General features: G+C 36.2%; 1 protein-coding gene across 4 annotated transcripts in view; it reads left to right on the top strand.

Annotated features, from left to right (window-relative positions):
- The window catches only part of LOC150106358 (protein regulator of cytokinesis 1-like), a 203,418-nt gene that overhangs the window by 88,178 nt on the left and 99,186 nt on the right, over positions 1-16,054 (top strand). The window lies entirely within an intron of this gene.

Here is a 16,054-nt window from a genome sequence, read left to right as displayed (position 1 = left end):
TTTTTGAATTGAAGTACAGGAAGATGGTTTTATGTTGAATCTGGTGTCAGACAAATATGTACATTATCCCCTCTGTTATTTATTATCTATGTCGATCATATTATGAAAGAAATTGGTATTAAACATGATATCAAAATTGGAGGTATTAATCTCAGCTCTTTATTTTATGCAGATGATGTTATTCTTTTAAATAAATACAGTACAAGTCAGCAGGATTCCCTGACTAAAGTGAATAAATGTTGTAATAGATATGGTATAAAGGTAAGCAATAACAAGACAATGAAAATAGGCAGAAGTATTGAAAATATCAACTGCATTGTGAATGGAGAACCTATAAAACAAATAAAACATTTCAGCTACTTAGGCACGATTTTTAGTGAAGATGGTAAAATAAATATGGAAATTGAAAACAGGATCGACATGGCTGGTATGATAAGAAGTCAACTGAATAAATTTATATGGAATAAGAGAGAAATTAGTCAAAACACTAAATTAGCTGTATACTTTAAACCAGTTTTAACTTATGAATCTGAGAGCTGGGTTAGAAATAAAACACTTGACCAAATATGAGAGTTCTGAGAAAGATTAGAGGCATGAACAGATGGCATCAATGGCAATATCATATTTAAAATGAGGATATTAGGAAAGAACTTAACATTGTTAGCATCTAGGAATGTGTTAGCAGAGCTAATCTCAAGTGGTATGGTTACTTAAACAGAATGGGAAAGGAAAGATTAGCAAAACAAGTGTTCTCTGTCAGGTTGGCAGGAAAAAGACCCAGTGGAAGACCGAGATATAGGTAGATTGATATGGAAAAAGTGACTTAGAAGATAGAAATATAAGATCTGATAATGTTGGAGTTTTCACAGGTAATAGACTGATTTGGAGGAAAATTGTAGATAGGAAGTTAATAATGATGTAAGTTTTTTCATGTCGTACTATCATATCGTGTATACCTCTTGAGGATACATATCAGGATTTGAGGATGATGGTGTGGGGAAGCCAGTTTAATAAATTTGATGGAATAAGAGAAAAATTTGTCAAAATACTAAATTAGTAGTATACGAGATGGTGTTGAAACCAATTTTTATCTGACAGTTGGGTTAGAAATAAAACACTTGATCAAAGATTAGAGATTGCAAATGTGAGTTTATAGAAAAAATTAGGATCCTTAGCAGATGGCATTAATGGCAGAAACATAAAAAAATGAAGACATTGGGAAGGAAGGATCTTGATGTTTGCATTCAAGAATGTGTCATCAGGGCTGGTTTAAAGTTGTGTGGTCACTTAAACAAAATGGGAGAAGAAAGGTTTACAAAAGAGGTGTATGATGCCAAGATGGCAGAATAAAAGACTGAAAGAAAGATCAGTGGTCCAGGTGGTTCGATTCAGTCAGAAGTGCCTTGGAAGAATGAAATGTTAGATTTGACAATATTGTAGTGATGGCAAGTAATAATCTAATTTAGAAAATATTTAATAGGAGATTAATAATAGTGTAAAGTTAATCATCTAGTGGTATGTACCTCTTGAGGGTAAATACCAGGAAATTGATTATCACAAATCAACATAAAATATAGATGAAAGCATCAAAATTTTGTATGCCATAACAAGAGGGAAAAAAAAGTAGAGAAGCGGTTTTAAAACAATGTGGATTTTATTTATATCCCCTTAATTTAAAATATAGTAGAGAAGCATATTTGGTATGCAGTGACTTATAGAATTAACTGCTATAACAGCACTTCAGAAAGTATTGTTAGAAATAGAAAAATGAAATGAAGTAGAGTTAATAATTTCATAATCTAGAATTAACATTTAAAGTTCAAATTATGATAGCTGAAATTATTATGAATGCTCCAAGGATTTGTTGAAGCACACTGCATTTAGACACTGATACTTCCCTCCTTGAACACATTTATCAAAGACTCGCATCTTGTGACTGTGCACATACATGTCACATAAAGAACTAAGACTTTGCACATGCTTCCTACTATCTTATTCTGCTCCCCAAGTTTTTCCTCCTCTATCCATAAGCTGCAAAACGTTGAGTATACTGTATGACTCCTTACTAACTTTTATGTTTGTTATATTTCCTCTCCAACTATTCTTCAAACTTTGAATGCCATCTCCTTGCAATCCATAGATTACAGTGTGCATAAATGGTGTGAGCACAGCAATTGAGATATAGTATTATCAAAGCCATTTAATATGGGGGGGGGGGGAATCACTTCTATATTTGTGCAAGTTAGTGTTCTCTTTAATGGCACTTGTTGAATGTAGTGACCTTGACCACCTTAGTAGTCCACAATAATCCCCAAATTACTAGTTTAACTATTTCTGGCAAGTCCCATTAATATAATGTTATGCCTTCAATTCCTTTTCCAGAATGCATAACTTACACCTGTAAACATTGAACTGATATTCATTGTCAGTTGCCATTTTAGTTCAAATCAGCCTGTAGGATTCTGTGTCAGCTGTATTTGTAACTTGTGTTTGTATTTGTATCACTCTGTAACTTGGCATCATCAGCAAATAACTGGATATTACTTTTAAGATCTTTCCCAGTATCATTAATATGCTTGTTGAACAACAGTGGTCCAAGTACAGAATCCTCTGGTTCATTACTGATCATCCTCAGACTTGACACCACTATACATTACTTTCTGATATCTGTCAGTCAGCCACTTTTCATTTCATGTCAAAAGTTAATTTTTGCAAATCTATCCTTCTGACTTTGTGTAACAATCTCCAATGTGGCATCTTTCAAATATCTTCACAAAATCCAGAAGTGTCACGATATATCCATTCCTGTGACTTATCTAAATTGCCATCTATTATGGAATAATAGCTAGACCTACCTTTAATGAAACCATCCTCTCCTCCACTAGAAGATCCTAGTATTTACTCACCTTTGGGTATGATTTCTAACCAGCCTTTTCAGTACCTTGATAGCAACAAAGATATCATGTTCAAGGTTTAATGGAGTATTAACAGCACTAAGAAAGGATTAAAAACTATTTTAATTCTTGCAGTGTTTTGTCTCAATGACTGAGACATCTTCAAGGAGTACAAAGTAATACTTGTAACAATAAATTAAGATGCCAAGAAATTATATTCTTGGTTTAATCCTTTATCCAAGTGTAAACAAACAGAGTTTGTGAGTGTCTTCATGACTGGGCTTCTTGTTTATGAGGTTTAATTTAATCACTTTGCATCAGTTGCCTTAGTATCCCATTATTCAGAGCACATATCCTTTAGGTTGTGTATAATGCTATGCACCCTTTCATTAATGCATTGCATTATACATAACCTAGGCCTTCTGCAAATCTGGCATCATTATTATAGAATATGAGCAAATTTGCTAAAGTTAGACCTACCTTTAACGAAACCATGCTCACCTCTGTAGAGGATCCTAGTGTTATCTACCCACCTGGAAAGGGTATATACTGCATAGTGTGACTTCATTTCATGTCAAAAGTTGATTTTTGTAAACCTATCTTTCTGACTTTGTGTAACAATCTCCAATGTGGCATCTTTTGATGTGAAAATGTTAGCCTCTATATACAAATAGTCCAGTCATGCAGATACTTCACATACAAACTTTGTTTGCTCACTTGGTTAAAGAATTAAATCAAGAATATGATTTCTTGGCATCTTTAATTTATAGTATAACCAAGTGAAAAAACTTTTGACATCCAACACTTGTAACACACACAAAAACAACACAATAGTAAATGAAATGTGTTGATACAACCCTGAAGTTTTATCTACATGGGATGCCCTCTATGGGCAATTGTAGGAGCTCTGAGTTGTAAATTGGAATCTCTAAGGATTAATTTTTCTCAAATTTTGTGAAGTTTCTTGAATCTGTTATAGATGCAAGAAACCATTTACAACAGAGGAATGACACTAAATGTCTATATGGAGCATTTTAAAAAACATTCTCTTGATACTGTGATTCTCAAACCTATTTGGCTAAGATACACTGCTTTGAAAGAAGTCACCATAGTATGAGGAACAAATAGCCATGGTGCCCACCTTAGTAAGATGAAGGAGCTTCTTTTGCTGCAATGCGTGCAGCAATCTATGGGGCATACTCTCCACAAGCATACTATAGTGATCAATGTGAATTTTGGACTATTCTTCCTGAAGGAATGTAATGAGGTCCTGGTCTGTTGTGGGTGGATGCCCCTTGACCTCACTTGATGCTCCATTTCATCCCACAAATGGTCAATATGGTTGAGATCAGGACTGTGTGGAGGCCAGTCAAGTGTGATGACATTCGTGTTCAAAAATCACGCAGTTATAGCAGTGGCCTTATGATATAGTATCTTGCTGAAAGAGATGGTCATCAGTTCCATAGAAACATCACAAAGTAGGACGCATTGTCCAGAATGTTTAGATACCTCTCAGAGTTCAGTGTTCTTGGTACCACAAACCAAAGTCAGAGGCCAAACCAGGAAAAACAGGACCATACCATCACACTGCCACTTCCAAATTTTATAGTTGGGATTATGCACTCTGGTAAGAGACGTTCACCGGGCATTGAATCTGCCACACCCACACCTGTCCATCAGCTTTGTAGAGGGTGTAGCATGATTTGTCACTTCATAGCATAGCTTTCCAAGCTTTTACATTGCACTGTACACACTCTTTGCATTACCGAAGATGATGATGCTGCATGCTGGTTCGGGTAACGTGGGACTTACATGGAAACTCATCTTGTGAGTCTCCATTCTGAATGTTTTTGTGCTGATTTGTGTTTCAGTTGGTGCTTGGAACTACTCATTCACCATGTCAGCCAATGAATAGTGATTTTTACATATTATCCTTCATAGTGCCCTATGGTCACATTTGGTGAGTATGATGGGTCATATGCTGCAGGTAGCACTTGCAGTTGACTCCGTGCACTTTCATCTCAGTATGGCTTCACTGATTGTTAACCTAGGATAGCCCAATTTGTCAACAATTTACCCAATAGATATACCAACTACATACACGTCTTGTTACATGGCATGATGCATCTTTCTCCTTGGTGTGCCCATTGACTTCTTTCCAAGCAGTGTATGTTGATATGTTCTCTATTTGACTTCATGGCTCAGACACCTGTCCTCTTCCATCTCAATAGCCAACATCCCAGAGTCTAATTCACAATAGAAAAAGGAAATAACCATAGCTTGCCCTTTCTAGATACTCTAATCACATACCTGCTCAGTAGCACCCTTTTGCATAAAAACCTACCCACATTAAACAGATATATGCGTAAACTTTCCCATCATCCCCTCCCCACTCCCCTCAAAAAAGAAAACTATAGTGTTATCAAAACCCTTGTTAGTAGTATCTCCAACTCTGTTCTACCATAACCATAAGACAAAGTCTTCTTGTTTTATGGTTATGGACTACCATAAGACTTCAGTAATGTTATTAGTATTTCCTGTATCCAGGATGGTTGTGGGGGGGGGGGGGAATATTATGGTTCATCACAGCAAATACTAATTTCACTCTCTTTAGAATCAGCAGCAGATTTAAAAAAAAAAAAAAAACAGTCTTATCTAGATAAATATGGTTGTTAAACTCCCCAAGATTTGGGAAACTTTGATTCTTACCCTCCCCCTCTCCCCCCCAGCTAATTCTAGCCTACAGCACCCAGTTAATTTCTTCTACTTATTGTAGTGTGTGTGTGTTGTTATAATTCTTGATGATATCCCAGTGACAGACAAAATATTGGACAATAAACCCATTGTTTAATTATTTCTCTATGCTTTATTTAGTCTATTCAATTTAATTATGAGTAATTCCTTTCTTTATGAAAAAAGCATAACATTTTAAAATGCCTGATTTCATTATCGGAGTCTCATATTGCAATCCATTTAAGGGAAAATGCTTTGGTTGGAAAGACCTCAATTCGAATTTCATCTGAAGTGAGGAACCTTTATCTGGACTTTTTCAATTAAAAGTGAGTTAGCCAGTCTCATGCAGAGGCTGGGGATACCCCCTTTCTGGAAACTCAGGTTTTTTATCCCTCAAAACAGGCAAACCAGCTCCATAAACACTATAGACATAATACAGACAGAATACTTACCTTTTGAGAGATACAACAGAGGAATGGCAAGTCACTACATTAAATTGCCTTAAGACACTAATTAAAGGACTCATCCCATCTCAGGATGGATAAAAGTTGGAATCTCGTTATCTATAACAGAAGGTTTCAATTAAGTAATCATCTATTTGGATTTTTGTTATATACATACATAGAGCCAGTGAAGAAATTTTTTTCTTGAACTTATTAACAAGAACTGTGAAAAAGTGAGGATAATCTGCCAAAAGGAAACCAAGACTAATTTACAACTGCACTATGGAGTATCATCATCATCAAATTCCTGCCATGTACCCTCAAGGGGTGTACAGGATATGATAGTACAAAATGAAAAAAATTACATCATTACTAACTTCCTGTATACAATTTTCCTCCAAATCAGTCTGTTACTTGTCAAGACTCCAACATTATCAGATCTTATATTTCTATCGTCTAAAGCACTTTGTACCATATCAGTCCACCTATATCTTGGTCTTCCTCTGGGTCGTTTTGCTGCCAACCTGGCAGAGAACACTTGTTATGCTAATCTTTCTTCGCCCATTCTGTTTAAATGACCATACCACCTGAGATTAGCTCTGCTAACGCATTCCTGGATGTTGACAATGTCAAGTTCTTTCCTAATATCCTCGTTTTTAATGATATTGCCATTGATGCCATCTGTTCATGCCTATAACCTTTCTCGGGACTCTCATATCTGCGGTCTCTAGTCTTCGGTCAAGTGTTTTACTTCTGACCCAGCTCTCAGATCCATAAGCTAAAACTGGTTTAAACACTGTCTTGTATACAGCTAATTTAGTGTTCCGACTAATTTCTCTCTTATTCCATATGAATTTATTCAATTGACTTCCTACCATACCATCTTTGTTTGATTCTGTTGTCTATTTCCATATTTAATTTACCATTTTCTGTAAAAATCGTGCCTAAGTAGCTGAAATGTTTTACTTGTCCCACAGGTTCCCCGTTCACAACACAATTGACATTTTCAACAATTCTACCCATTTTCATTGTCTTTGTCTTTTTAATGCTGACCTTCATACCATATCTATTACAACAGCTATTCAATTTAGTCAGAGAATCTTGCAGACTTGTAGCAGATTTATTTACAAGTATAACATTCACATAAAGCAAAGAGCTGACATTAACATCTCCAATTTTTATATCATGTTTAATACCACTTTCCTTCATAATGTGATCCATATAGATAATGAATAACAGAGGGGATAATGTACATCCTTGTCTCACACCAGATTTCACATTAAACCATCTTCCTGTACTTCCTTCAGTTCTAACTGCTGACTTACAACTCAAATAAAGACTAAGTATTGCTTGATATAATTTTCCATTGACACCATATAACTGTAGCATATTGAATAGCTTCTCTCTTGGCACCTTGTCATATGCCTTTTCGAGATCGACAAAACTTAAATACAGATCTTTGTTATATTCCCATGCTTTCTCAACTGTTTATTGTGAAGATCTGATCCTGACAGCCTCTATTTGGCTTGAATTCAGCTTGTTCTTCACCAAGCTTTTCTTCCACAATTCTTCTCAACCGTTTCTCAAGTATACTTGCATAAATTTTGCCAGGAACACTCAGTAGGGAAATACCTCTGTAATGCTCACATTCAGTTTTATTTCCCTTTTTATATATGGGTACTATGAGAGCTCTACTCCAATCATTGGGAATTCGTCCCTCTGTCCAGGCGTTTTGAACTATGCAGTGCAGCAACTGTAAGACTTTTATACCACCATACTTCAGCATTTCTGGTCGAATATCATCTACTCCTGCTGCCTTTCCACATTTTAAGCCTTTGATGGCTTTTTCTGCTTCAAGTATGGATATGTATTCCTGACTGCATGCCTGGTCAGTGTTTTTTACCACTGTGCTGTCATCACTCCTTGTTTCATTTAGCAGTTTTTTGAAGTAATTACTCCATACTTCAAGGATATCTTTTTCTCCTGTTTTTATGTCACCTTTATCATCTCTAACTCCTTTTACAGCACTCTTTCCTCCATTCCTAAGCTTCTTCAACAACCTCCAGAATATTTTGCCACCTTCTTGATATTTATTTTCTATATTCTTGCCAAAGTCCTCCCATGACTTTTGTTTAGCTAGTTTTACACAGTGTTTAGTATTCTTGCATTTGTTTCTGTATTCTCTAAGAGTGCAAGCTGACTTATTTGCCAGGAACTTTTGATATGCTTTCTTCTTTTCCTTCACTGCCTCTTTAACTTCCTGTGTCCACCAGGGAGTTCTGATTTTATTATCCTTGCACACAACCTCACCACATGCCTCTCTGGCAGAATCAATCGATGTTTTCTTCAGAGTTTGCCACTGAATCTCCAAGGTTTGATTCCTGTTCTCAAACTCTTTCATTTTTTCTTCAATAATCTTTGTGTATTTTAGTCTACAGTTCACATCTGAGAGCTGCTCAACTTTTATTCGCTTTAAAACTTTCTTACATGTTATTCTTTTCAATATGAAATTCAATTTTATCCTGCTCAAGACTAAATAGTGATCACTTCCAATTTCAAATCCTCTGTACACTCTGGTGTCCTGCACCAGGGAGAAAACATCACTATCAACAATAACATAGTCAATGAGACTTTTCTTATTCCTTGCCTCTTCTCTCCATGTGAATTTGTGCACATTTTTATGTTGGAACATAGTGTTAGTAATAACCAGTCCATGTCCTGAGCAGAAATCCAACAGATATTTGCCATTATTAATAGCTTTGCTCTTTTCTCCAAATTTTCCCAAAATATTTTTGTCAGTGTGACAATCATTTCCTACTTTGCTATTTAGATCCCCAACAAAGACCAACTTTTTCTCTTTCATTGTGTCAGTTGCTTTTTGTAAAGCCTCAAAAAATTTGTCCACTTCTACCTTAGTAGAATCTTCTGTGGGACCATAGGCACAATTAAGTCTCATTGTCCAGTTCCCCATTCTCATATTCCCACATTACTCTACTTGAGACTGACTGTCATTCAAGAAGATTAGCCTCGTATTTTGTGTTGAATACTATGGCTACTCCTTCTTTTCCTTGATTGTCATTGACTGAATATAACATTTTGTATTTATTGCTCAGAAAGATCTCACCAGTTTTTCTCTTTTTTGTTTGTCACCCCTATTATGTCGATTTGGTACTTATTTAATACCTCAGCTAACTCCATTTCTTTGCCATTCAGGCTTCTTATGTTGATAGTACCGATCTTTAACTCTGGTGATGTTGAGTTATGATTTGTTTTCAGATTTGTTCCAGTAGCTGACTTTTCGCTGTTCGCCTTGGTTTCCTGGCGAAAACAACGGGGGCCTTGTTTAACCGGGTGATGCCCCAGCCGCCATGAAATTTTGTCATGTCGTACGATCATTTTTTTTTTATTTTTGTTTAACCAATAAGAATTCAATTTGGTCGGTCAAATCCCAAATCGCCAGTCCATCCTCATTCTTTCAGTATCGAGGTACATATCCAGCAGGGTGCACCACGAGAAGGTGAGGATTGGACCTTAGGTCAGAAGCCGTGGTCGGTTCTCAGCATTCCTTTAAAGGCTATGTGGAGGTCTCCTCTCAGTTATACAGCTTTGACCCTTAAGCACTCCCCATGGAGTATCATTTAATTGTTAACTGGTTTAAGTAACATAGCAGCTGTAGTAGGAACTATATACTGCAGTATTGCTCTACCAGAATTTTACTTTGCCTTTTAAGATCTTTGAGTTAGTTACTTCAGGATTTTGACAATTTGTAAACATAACATTCAAACTAACATGTTGGGGGACATATGAACCAAATACTGAATTATTAAAAATAAATTTAAGGTCTTTAACAGAATATGGAAGAAATTAGTAGTGTAAAAGTAGTGAAGAAACTTGAAGAAATAGGATAATATACAAATACTAATTTTAAAATCTTAAAATTTTTAAAATATAAAGCACTGTATAGACATTAAAAGTTTATGGAAAAACTAACCAGAATAATAATAAAAGTGTTCTGCAGAAGATATTAATCCCCCCTTCATAGTTTTGTTGTCCTTGACATTTAAACGGCATGTTTAGATATATGTGACAGAAAGGAAAACATTCATCTCTTCAAAGCAATATTAAAGATCTGATAAATAGCAAGTATAATGCCTGCTGGCGTAATGAAAAATGGAATTCATTTTGCATTCATTACTAGTTGGTGACTGATAATGGAAGAAGTCATAATAATAATACTAAGGTCATACTTAGGTACATTCAAAAAATTATTCAATAAAGACTGATTAAACTACAGGTATTTTATTTCACATATCATGAACCGTTATCAGTGCATTGCAGATGGAAATTAAAAATTAAACAGTAATTGAGGTATATGAAGAATGGAAACTCCTTGATGCAGTTGAGACATCTAAGTAAAAGATATGATGGTTCGCAATATGTGAATTGAAGTATATTAATTTTTCAACTATTTCTCTGTTACCAGTGAATAAAGTATAGTTATCCTTTAATCAGTGTGGAAGAAATCATCATCAATAGCTTTCTTCAGTCCACTGCTGGCTGAATGCTACTCCATGCTATTTTATTTTAACCTATCTTGTAGATCTCTCCATAAATGTCCATAACATATTTTTATCTCATGGTCTACCTGAGTGCTAGTAGTCCATTATGTTGTTCTCTTTGTCCATCTATTGTCAGACATTCTCATCACACTTCCTGCCTAGTGCCATTTATTGCCTTTTATTACTGATGCCATGTCAATTACCTTTGTTTGCTTCCTTATCCAAGTATTATTCTTTTTAACTGTGTTAGTCCAAAAATGGCTGTTTTCATGGTTTGTTGTTTTCAGTTTCTCTAGTTTGTCAGTCTCCAGGTTTTACCTACAATAGATCATTGTTGAGATTTCACCTCTTTTTTTAGATCTTTCTGTTTAAGCAATTTGGTAAATTATCTTCTGAAAATAAGGTTTCTCTGGAATTTTAGTTATCAGGTACAAGCCAAAAGTGACCTTAGAGTCGATTATAAGATGAAGCAGAAGGGAGTCAAGTTATGCTTATTTCATTGCATGAGCGTGTGTGTCGGGTGTGGAGATCTCTTTCACCCAAAAAAGACCATCTAAAGGACAAGTGACCTCATTTCTAATCTAAATATTTATTTTATTTTTGCAATATGTAAAAAGTGATGTTTTGTGATATGACTGAGTCTTCAGATTCCATAGATTCCTAAACATAAATAATACTACAGTAATAAATAAATAACAAAAATGGTTCTTCTGCTATTGTACCATAATCACTTTTTGTTAACTATACAAATACCAGATGTTGCTATTTCTGCCATTGAAGTTATTTAATTTTTTTTTCCCAAGAGTGACTCTTCATTAAACTAATACATAATCAAATGTCCTGATTTTTCAGACTGCCCCCACAGTTTTAAAGTGCCAAACAATGCAATTAATAGTCTTTAAAAGAATAATAGATGGCTTGCATCACAAAACTGATCCCTGACTTTTTTCTCTTAATTTTTGTACTTTTGAAATATTGCTGCATTCATCATATTACTGTATTTAAATCATAGCATTAATCAATATTGAAATTTTGTAAGTTTTCATTCAAATTTCAGGAAGCAGATCGTGCTACTTAAGCAAATCCTGCTTCCTATAAATAAGTATTGAGTGGATAATCTTTGCATCAATGCATTTAAAACATTTCACATTTGAAACAAATTACAAGATTTGCAATAACCATGATTGTATTAAATGGCTGTTTTTTAGACTTCATCATGAAATTCCTGATCATTCCATATCAACAATTTTCCTTCAAATTAATCTATTTGTCAAGATTCCAATATTATTAGATCTTTATATTTGTCATTTAAGGCACTTTTTAATGTATCAATTCCATCTACATCTTGAGCTTTCGTTGGGTCTTTTTCCCTCCAGTCTGGAAAAGAACACTTGTTTTGCTAATCTTTCCTCTCCCATTCTGTTTAAATTACCATACACCCTTATATTAGCTCTACTAATACATTCTTGAATGCAAGTTCTTTCCTAATGCCCTCATTTTTAATGTGATACTGCCATTTGATACCATCTGTTCATTCCACTAATCTTTTGTAGAACTCTCATATTAGAGGTCTCCAATCTTTAATCAAGTGCTTTCCTGTGTTAAGGCTTAAGTGCTGGCAGGACATCGTGTTGGAGGTTTAATGGGGTATTGACAGCACTGAGAAAGGATTAAAAACTAATTTTAATGCTTCCAGTATTTCATCTCATTCACTGAGATCTCTTCAGGGAGTACAAATAACACTTGTAACACACACAATACTAAATGAAATGCATGGGTGATACTCTAAAAGTCCTGTCTAGGTGGTGTGCCTTCTGTGAGCGTTTGTAGGTGACCTAGATGCAAACTGGGAGCTTTTACGACTGTTTCCCAAATTTTGGGAAGTTTTATTCATCTGTGTTTGTTGAGATTAGGTTGATTTCTGAGTGGAACTGCAAATTCCAAAAATAGTCTTTCCTTTTTAAATTTACTATCATGGAACATGGTGGTTTTCTTCCAGATCCTGTGAGTTGTGTCCAATACATGGTCTGCAAGGGAAACTTTGTCTGTTTGTGTTCACATGAACACTCTTTTCATTCTTCCTCTTTTTCTTTGCTTTTCTTCATGTATACTTTTCTCTACTTCTCTTGAGTTATTTTTGCTATCCTATCTTTCAGGCTACCGTCACAGGGATTCAATGCCTTGCTACCATGTTTGCTGTGTGGTGAGAACTATGGATATCTGGAAAGGGGGATCCTGGTAGTCTTACATTACTTTGGCCTCTGCTTCTGCAAGATAGGTGGCCCTGGATGGCCAGGCCAGGATCAATCTACTAGTGGGCTTGCTTGCAAGAGTCAATGGTGTTGCAGTAAGTAGTCTTCCCTATGGTCCAGGACAGGGCCCAAGGCTTGCTGTGGTGCTTGTATACTGTCCTGGGTAATCCTGGCATTCCACTCCCAAGCACAGTCATTACTTGCTGGATAGTGGATATCCATGCATGGCTCTGTGGTTGGTGGGGAGCTCTGGTGCTGAACAAAAAACCTTTCAAACACGAATACTTTATCCCCAACCGTTTCAGGGCTCCTAACAAAGTCCCAGCCAAGTAATAATACTTGGCTGGGACTCTGAAACAATAAATCTAACGAGGATAAGCACTCAACCTCCTAAACATTAGAGAAGTCTGCGAAACCTAAACAATAAGAATATTTTTGTAGCATGAATTGTCGTAGGTTTCTCCAGAATATTGATGAATCAAGCATCTGCTGCGGAAACGCAGCTTTTAGCTGTCTGCAGGAAACATTTAAAACCCAGTGAGGACCCTACCTTCAGGAATATTGCTCATGGTACTCCATTCTATCATGTTCAGCTTAATACTGCTCTGAAGCAGTAGTGAATTGCCCATCTGTGGGGGTTTCTAATCGCAGTGTGCTCAATGTATTTACCACTGGGTTTGAATTAAATGAAATGGAACTTGATAATCTCAATGCAACTGCCTCAGCTCATACTGCTAATGGATGACTTTAATGGGCATAACACTCTGTGGGGCAATGCTAACATGAATAGATGTCATATTGAGTGAATGCTCAACAACCATGTCCCCCTCCCTTATTAATAATGGAGCAAATAAATTCTTCCACATGCTTACCCACTCTTATTCGGCAGTTGATCTTACAATCTGCTCTCCTGGCTTTTTTTCCATTGTTCACATGGTGTGTTGATAAAAACCATATATGGAAGCAATAATTTTCCTCTTATCAGCACTATCTTCACAGGAACTATGTCCTCCTACACAGATGCCTGTGTGGAAAATGCACCAGGCTAACTGGAATACATTTTCCGTCTTGCAAAATTTAATACTGAAGCAGTCAGCCTAACACCTGTTAATGAAACAGTAAAGTAGGTCACAGTGTATTGGCCATGCAGCCACTGCAGCAATTCCAAAAAAGCCTTGGTGGAACTGAAAGTGCCAAACATCCTACCACCACAAACTAAATAGCATTTAAACATGCTCAGGCTAAAGCATATTATGTGACAAGTCAGTCAAAAACAATCCTGGATTAAATTTACATCATCAGTTAATCAAACAACCAGTGCCAAAACTTTATGGAATGAAATCTGAAAGTGAAAGGTAGATACAGAACTGTCTGTCTACCCTGAAACATAATGGATCTATTGTCACTGATCCCAAAGTTATTGAGATCAGCAACTTTCATAGAAAACTTGGCTAAAATCTCAGCAATAATTTTTTTATCTTTGAGTTTTTAATTTTGAAAGAACAAGAATCCAACAGAATATTTATAAAGGAAGAGTTTTTGAACTCTTGGCTTAAGTCAATTGTCATTGCTATCTCAAAGCCAGGCAAAGATCCAGCCCAGGCCGACAATATCATCACTTTGCTCTGACTTGCTGTCTTTGTAAGGTCTTGGAAAAAATGGTAAACACAGGGCTTCTTTGGTACTTAGAAAGCAATAAACTTCTTTCTGACACAAAATGTGGCTTTCATAGATGATCAACTTTGGATCATTTGGTCTGTTTAGAAACATGTATAAGAGACTCTTTTATGAAACAAGAACATGCAATTTCAGTGTTCTTCGACAGGGAAAAAGCCTACGGCACAGCCTAGAGATATGGTATCTTAAAAGACCTGTTTAATCTTGGTCTGATGAGGTACTTTCTTGTTTTTATTAAGAATTTTCTATCCAGCCATGTGCTCCAAGTCTTGAGTGGGAAGCTTGTTATCTCAACCATATCATTAAGAAGAGGGGATTCCTCAAGGCTCTGTTTGATCCTCTTCACTATTAAAGTGAACTTAATTACTGAACAGCTTCCTCCCATAGTAGGCAATTGCCTTTATGTCAATGATTTTACAATTTGCTGTCACTTCAACATGAAGGTCATTGAATGATAACATCAATTGCTTGTTGATGTCATTCGTGTCTCTTCATAGGTTCAGGTTATCTGCAGAAAAAAAGCATCTATCTACTCCTCTGCCTGAAATGCACTTTCTTTACACACATTCATTATCTTCAGGAGAAGTGCAGAAAAAAAGCATTGAACATCCTGTGGACACTCTCCTCGACTGAATAGGATGCTGATCGATGTTCCTTGCTCCTCGTTTATCATGCACTAGTACGTGCAAAGCTTGATTATGGATCCCATGTTTATAGTTCTGCGACAGAGAGCGCACTCCGGTTGTTGGACCCTGTCCATCATCAGAGTATCTGATTAGCCACCAGTGCTTTTCACACATCACCCATTCAAATTCTTTATGTTGAATCAAATGAACCCCTCCCCTCCAATCACTTAAATGAAACATTTGTCTCTTAATTATACACTAAGAATGAAGTTCCTTCCAGATCATCCAACACGGACTAGTCTCTTTTCTCTATGTTGGGATGTCTTCTATCACATGTCAGACTGCTTGCTGTCCTTTTGTTATTGGACATTAAATAGGCTGTGGAAGCTAATGGCATGAGTGTTGACAATATGATCTCCATCAAACAAAACATTATTCCTCCATGGCAGGCTTGCACTCCATCCTGCAACATCTCACTTTATCGATTACAGAAGATTCATGCACCCTCATCTGCCTACCTTCAAATTGTTCTGTGCACACAGAGCATTCTGCTCTGATTTCTTGTCCACCTATACTGGTGGTTCAAGAACAGATTTCTGTTAGCTGTTTCCTAACATTACAATTTCCTATCAAACCACACTCAGTTATAGTAACTATGCAGCAGAGTTGCATATCATTCAACTCGCACTTGTGCATATCAAAGAAACACTTATCAAAAGTGTATAATCTATACAGATTCTTAGTTCTTTACAGGTTATCTTCTCTCCAGTGTATCATTCACATCCAGTGCTTAATAAGGTGCTTCAACTCTTGTACTAAATAAAGACCCTTAATTTCAGAGTCAATGTTTGGTTGTGTCGGATTCCCACC

Source organism: Typopeltis vanoorti, chromosome 5 (genome assembly GCF_054136105.1).
Source record: "Typopeltis vanoorti isolate ZY-2024b chromosome 5, IOZ_Tvanoo_1.0, whole genome shotgun sequence".
Lineage (NCBI taxonomy): Eukaryota > Metazoa > Arthropoda > Arachnida > Uropygi > Thelyphonidae > Typopeltis > Typopeltis vanoorti.
The sequence above is the reverse complement of the archived record's forward strand: the minus strand, read 5'-3'. Positions and strand labels throughout refer to the sequence as shown.